This window comes from Rutidosis leptorrhynchoides, chromosome 10 (genome assembly GCF_046630445.1).
Source record: "Rutidosis leptorrhynchoides isolate AG116_Rl617_1_P2 chromosome 10, CSIRO_AGI_Rlap_v1, whole genome shotgun sequence".
NCBI lineage: Eukaryota > Viridiplantae > Streptophyta > Magnoliopsida > Asterales > Asteraceae > Rutidosis > Rutidosis leptorrhynchoides.
The window spans coordinates 229,615,216-229,622,229 of NC_092342.1; the positions used below are offsets into that span (position 1 = coordinate 229,615,216).

Here is a 7,014-nt window from a genome sequence, read left to right on the forward strand (position 1 = left end):
TTGGTAAACATAAGGTTAATGTAAAAGTGTTATATGCCAAGTGAGTTGTTCTAGTAAATCCTAAGAAAGAACTTAAAGACGTAATTGTGGAGGACCCCATTCGAAAATCGAGTGTTTTAATGCAAATTAGCACTCGGTTATACAAAAAAAAAAGCATTCAATCGAAAGAAACAGAATAAATCTTTCTGATCGGTGAAAAGTGATGATTATGGAAGAAACATAAACTTGTCGTGAACTAAATTCCCATTCCGAACATTGATAGAAAAGTTAATTCACAATATAATCAACACCTTGTACAACTCCATACTAATCTATACCATAACCCACAGACAAAATTTAAGAATTAAACGTCTTTAAATCGAATGAAGAAAAGATTAAACAATATGTAAACATAATGATCAAAAATCCAAGTTTAATATTTAACTACTTAAATACAATGCTGATCTCGAGCACATCCTATTTCAAATACATAGTTAGACACTTTTAGCAACAGATTAAACTAAACATAAAACATTCACATAAAAAGATCAATAGCCTGTAGCCTTCTAAGACCACTCCCAACCATGACATGTTTTTTTAAAAAGACTGAACATCACATCAGCGCCACATCAACATTTCTTTACAAAACATTTCTTTACAAAGACTTAAAAATACTGAACACTACCAGCCGTAACTTCCTTCTTTAAAAAGATTGGTCCCACTAATTCTATATTTTTTCATATATATCAAAAATAATAATAATAAAATAATACTATAAAACAAACAATGGGCAGTAAATGTCAAATTGTATGGCCTTTTTCTGCTTTGCGCCCACGTGGTGAGTGTCTTTTAAATTCTCCATATAGACGAACTCATAAAAATTCATTAAAAGACTTAAAATGACGTTGTCATACCTATCATGTCTTTTAAATTTCCAAAATGACATAGCCAATGACTGAGCTGTTGGCAGCGGTCTAATTAAAGCTTGAAGAACGTAAATTATTTCCCACCTTCAAATCAATTTCATTAACCTGTAGCTCCTTTAATTTGATTTCAATGTTGCTAACAAACAATTTCAATTATCAATTATCAAAACCATATGAACAAACAAAAATCAGAAAATTATATTATCCAAAATAGAACTTATATTCCAAAACAGTAAAAAAAAGATTTTTTTCACAATACGACTTCCTAAAACTGATATTAGATATACGTGCTTATTTCCCAAAACTGTCAAAAACAACACAATTTTCATAATACCACTTCCTAAACCAATATTTGATATTTGATATACCTTAAACATTACAAACATATCACGAATTGATATTCCCCATCGAACAACATATATATACATGTTGTTTGTTTCATGCACAACAATACTTGTGACCTATAATAATTCTCATTTGCTGACATGAGCCCATAAGACTGGTCAACATGAGCCCATAAGACTGATCAACATGAGCCCATAAACTTATATTTGACTCATGTTGAGTTACAACATGAGCCCAAAATAAGTCAACATGAGCCATAAGCCCAGAAGCTTACAAAAGTTGACCTATGATAAGCCAACATGAGCCCATAAGCTTATATTTGACTCATGTTGACTTACAACTGGTGAACACTAAATGAGAGTGAGTTATTTGACTTATGTTGTCTTGCCACTTATATGGTTGGTATGCAAAAATTTTATTATGATAATTGACGTTTGACTCATGTTGACTTATGATTGTTGTGCACCAAATATCTATTTTATGTTGACTTCTGCCAATTAATATACTTGTTACGCACCAAACTAAAAATTTGTTATTTTACTTATGTTGACTTTATATCTATGCCAACCTGATACATACCGATTTTATGTAATTAAATGCATGCTTATGTAGCAAGCTAATTAGTTGAGCTAAATACATTAAGAACAAAATAGAAGTTTAATGGATTTTCTGTACAAAAACCTCCTAACCAAAAGCAGCTTAATTATACAAAACTCTTACAAAATGACTCATTAGTTTAAAATGATAACAAAAAGTGATGCAAGTATCCAAAAACATGGTTCAAGTATTGAATGACCACAACTATCGTAAAGGTATATAGATAATTGATAAAATATAAAAAATGATACCTCGTTTGATTTTAATTGATCAACGGCAATGATATTGCATCAGCGAAGGTATACGATATGTTCGTATCACAACCATAGAAGATGTGTGAATTTTATACCCGGTACTATAAGTGTTGCAACACTTCACGATGTTTTGTTTTCAAGTCAAATTTCTAATTAGCACAAGTTGAAGTTGAGTTATTCAACCACATGGACAAGCTTTGGTAACCATATAACCCTAAACCTTGAAAAAAATAAAGTAGTTAGTACGTTTTTATCAAAAACAAAAAAGTTTTGGTTTGAGATTGTTTCAATGTTTTTATGACAAAGTCTTATCTAAAATCAAGCTCAGTCTGCAAATCAAGAAATAAAAAAATAAAAATTTTACTTGTTAATGATTACCTTTATAAAACCTTATATAATCTGTTGATTAGTAGGAAACAATCAATCTTTCTTTAAAAAAAATGCAAAAAAGAACTCTAATATTGCAAGAAAAGGGTACAAAGATTCTCTTCACCTTCAAATTTTCTCAAATTTGATAATAAAAAAGGCTCCTTTGTAAGGTTTGGTTTTAAAAGTTTTCATGTTTAACCAAAGTCAAATGCAACAGTTCAATAATAGAGGATGACTTACAAGAAATTCTCGGTGGCCTTGACGGCTTTCGGCTTGAAGTACTTTAACTGCAACCGCTAGTTCGGTACCAGGTTTAGCCGGAGCGTAGGTGGTTTCATCAATCCACCCTTTGAAAAGTTGACCAAAGTCGTCTTCGCCCAAAAGACTATCTGGCGGAAAATTCTTTGTGGCGGTTTTGAGATAATTCAAGTAAAAGTCTTTAATATTAATGAGCTTAGGCACATGATCATCTTTTTGAGCTTTTGAAACTTTGTTGAAGCTGATTGTTTTTTATTGATTCTTGGAACCTTTTGATTTCCCATTGTTACTTAGCATATCATCTAAAAAAATCAAATTCAAAACAGATTAAAAACATATATTCCAGATAAAAAAACATATTTTAGGCCAAAATACTACACTCAAGACTCAGTTTAAGCCTCCATGGTGAAGTCAAAGTCAAAGGTTTGACCTTGCAAAGTACTCGTACAGAAATTGACTATTTACCTCATCTTCATTCCTTCTATTTAGATTGGTCAAAGGTCACTGTATATACAAAAAGACTACAACATACACTCAATCTAACGACAACAATCACAAAGACCATCTAAATTAAACTCATATACCATAAGCCCTCTCAGGATTAAAACCGCTGTCAAACAGTGGCTAAATTTACTCATTTGATACCACCACATTACCACACACAAACTATTTAAAATTTGTTAAATAGTTTGAAAAGCAAGATGTGCAAGAACTGTTCTTTTATGCAGTAGAACTCTACATTTTTAACAACAAAAAACTTCAGTAACAAACATATAAAAAGTCACCAACATGCTAAAACTTAACTTAACTGAAACTTCCCAACCAAAAAAATAAATAAGAACCATAATATACCAAAGAACAAATACCATTGACACAACAATAAGAATGTAACGCCACTTGAATCATATGATATATGATCTTAAAATTCAATTTTAATACTCTGTATGTGAATAGATAACTGAAAGTTAAGATAATTAAGGCCATTTAAATCATTTGATATATGAACTTAAAATTAAATTTTACTCACCTCTAATTCAAGAATTGTTGGAAAAGTTTTAATTCATGAGATGCCAGTTCTTCAAGGCTCAATAAATGCACAACATCAATACCAATATGATATGATGCCGGTCATTCTCGACCCAAGCAACCTGATAACTACATTGAAATGAAGAAGTCAAAACGTGACTGAAAACACTAACTGGTTCTCAACGGATTTAGGAATAGAACGACGAATGAAAAAACGAACATACGGTTCACTAATGCCTGAAAAAATCAAGTTAAAACATTTCCATTAATCTTGAAGTTGTAAACGATGTATTATTTATAAAATAACAATATGCCTTATAGGTAATTTAAGAGTAATTGATATACAAAAAGACTAAAGAATGAAAAATATGTATACCTTAGGAACCTTAAAAAAATTTACAATTTACATATTCAAATGAGCGCATTTGATCCTAGTCAAAAAAGATCGTAACCCATTTCTACATTAAGTGATACTTACAACCCATTTAAGTCATTGTTTGAAGCTAATTAAATAGAAACTAATGGCCTACTTAAACCCCAAGCCCATCTAGAACCATTAGCCAAACCGACCTGCATATGTAATTAAAAAAATCCATTTAAATTATCACGAACATACCTAGTAGCTATTGGCATAATCTCCATTAGGAATTCCAGTGACAAATTATAGCCCACTGCCTTATCCATATGGCATATCCTGTGAGTGCAGTCAAAATCTTGCCTCTTCATGCATCAACTTGAGTAATGACCCATAAATATCTACCATAAACAAAGTTGGAACAAATTTATCATAATAAAGACATATAAGACATCAAAAGCGGGGAAATTTTTTGATTTTAAATCAGTTTTTGTTGATTTTAAAAGAGCAAAAAGCTATCAACTAAAAGAAGACACGTTTATAGATCTGGAAACTAATAAACCTGATGATCTTAAATCACACCTAGAAACAAATAAACAAAGAAACCAAAATTTATCCATTTTCCTTGAACAGACCAAAAAACAAATAGTTCAAAATAGTTACAAAAACAAAAACTTGAACTTAAAACTTAACTCTTTATCGCATCTGATGGGTGGGTCTGATGTACTTTGGACAAATTAAACCCGCACTTCAATAGCAACAACTTTATAAAGTTTTTCCTACCAACTTTATGAATAGCCGTAAGCTACCAAAATAACAACAACAACATATACTACATTACTGGTTTTTAAAGTCCGATGAAAATGATTTCTAGAAAAACGGAGACAAAAAATGATTTCTAGGAAAACGGAGACAAAAAATGAAGACACGGTAACATATTTGTACAATTAACAAGGAATATAACAATTAACATCCGATGAAAATGTACAAAACATATAATCGAATACAATAATTATAACAAATTGGAAAACAACCTAAACTAATTAAAAAATTTATGTGAATCATTCATGATCTACAGAACCAAAACATGTAGCCAAATAAAAAAACAAATAATATACTAATGTAATCAAATTGTGTATGGCAGTTACATAATTTAAATTAGGATGAAAACATAAGTATGAACAAAAAAAATCTAATACAAAGACATTAAAGTGCAAAATCATACCTACCATTAAGTGATTAAACAACGGCACTGAGTAAATCTTGCATAGTCAATAACTATTTTTTGAGATACTATTCAACGATATGATAAAAAACATAATCGATCGATTGAAATTGACGAAATCTGAGTTTCAATTTTAGGGATAGTGTGCGGTTTTTTTTAATTCATCGATTGAATTTGATGAATTCCAGTGTTCATTCGATCGGATAATCAAACGATCGATGTGATTTGGAATAGAATTTGCGAATTAAAAGATTGGTGAAGGACGAAGTGTTGATCAATGTTGGAATCATTTTCGTTTTTTCCTTCTGCGTGAATGAAAAGAAAAAATTGTGTGGGTTAATTGTAATTAGGTTGTACTATAATACTGGACACGTGGTTGTAATACGTAATTAGTAGAAATAATCCAGGATTAATGAGAAAAAAGTTAAATCTGAAAGTTAATGGTTGTTTGACACGTGGACTTATGCTTACCGATTTAGAAGAAGAGAAGATATTTTATTGTAACATTGATATTTCTATTAAAAAATAATAATTTTAATAAAAATGATAGTTTTAATATTAATAATACTTTTAATAATAATAATAATGATAAAAAAAATAATGAAAATGATATTTTTATCTAAATCAATAACTTAAAACATTTTTATTTCATCATGATACTTATACTCATTATTTTCTAATCGATTCGTTTAATACCTTTTAGTACTCTTAATAATGATAATAATAGCAATCATAATAATTAGATGATACTAATATCGGTTTTTATGATAATGGTACTAATTATAATAATACTAATAATTATTTTAATGATAATAATAATAATAGTAATAATAATAATAATAATAATAATAATAATAATAATATTGATAACGATAATGATAATAATAATAATAATAATAATCATTAGATAATAATAATAATAACGATGATAATAACGACGATAGTAATAATAATAATAATAATCATTTTTAATAATAATACTAAAATTCAGTTGACCATATCTTTTAATCCGTTCATCGAAATCACACGAGTTCTAAATGAAAAGTTCTTAATTTTTTGCTAACTTTCCAACAACATGCATATCATATACCTAAGCTCAGTAGCATATGTATTAAATTCATGATTCATCATAAACTATCTAACGACAATATTAAGCATACAAGCATGCATAATCCTATATACTCGAGCACTAGTCAGGGATACACTATTAATATATAAAAGTTAAGATATGAGTGCTCACGTATCAATATTGTGATTCAATATTGCAGGAAAATACGTAGATGCAACAGAGATGATAAACACTAGGTTGACCTCATGAACAAAACCCATAAGCCATACTCATAACCTCCATAGCTATAACCCATAATTTCCTTAGCTCTATCTCTCTCGAAAAACCCATTTTGAAAACATGCGAGCAGAACCTCGTCGTAGTTTTTTATGTATATACTAATACTAATAATAATAATAATAATAATAATAATAATAATAATAATAATAATAATACTACTACTACTACTACTACTACTACTACTACTACTACTAGTACTACTACTACTACTACTAATAATAATAATAATAATAATAATAATAATAATAATAATAATAATAATAATAATAATATTAATAATATTAATAATAATATAAATATAAATATGTTACGGAGTATTAGATAGAAGGATG

General features: G+C 29.0%; 1 long non-coding RNA gene across 3 annotated transcripts; it reads right to left on the minus strand.

Moving 5' to 3' along the window:
* Nucleotides 1-630: 630 nt before the first annotated feature.
* On the minus strand, nt 631-5,632 carry LOC139872212 (uncharacterized). 3 transcript variants are annotated; one of them, XR_011766936.1, is made up of 6 exons: nt 5,335-5,632; nt 4,371-4,510; nt 3,756-3,883; nt 2,711-3,030; nt 2,099-2,321; nt 631-1,041 (listed from the first exon to the last, which is right to left on the minus strand). It is a non-coding gene; the product is annotated as an uncharacterized lncRNA (long non-coding RNA). The 3 variants fall into 3 exon arrangements; XR_011766934.1 differs by having other exon boundaries at nt 631-2,321; nt 5,339-5,632; XR_011766933.1 differs by having other exon boundaries at nt 631-2,321.
* Nucleotides 5,633-7,014: the final 1,382 nt, after the last annotated feature.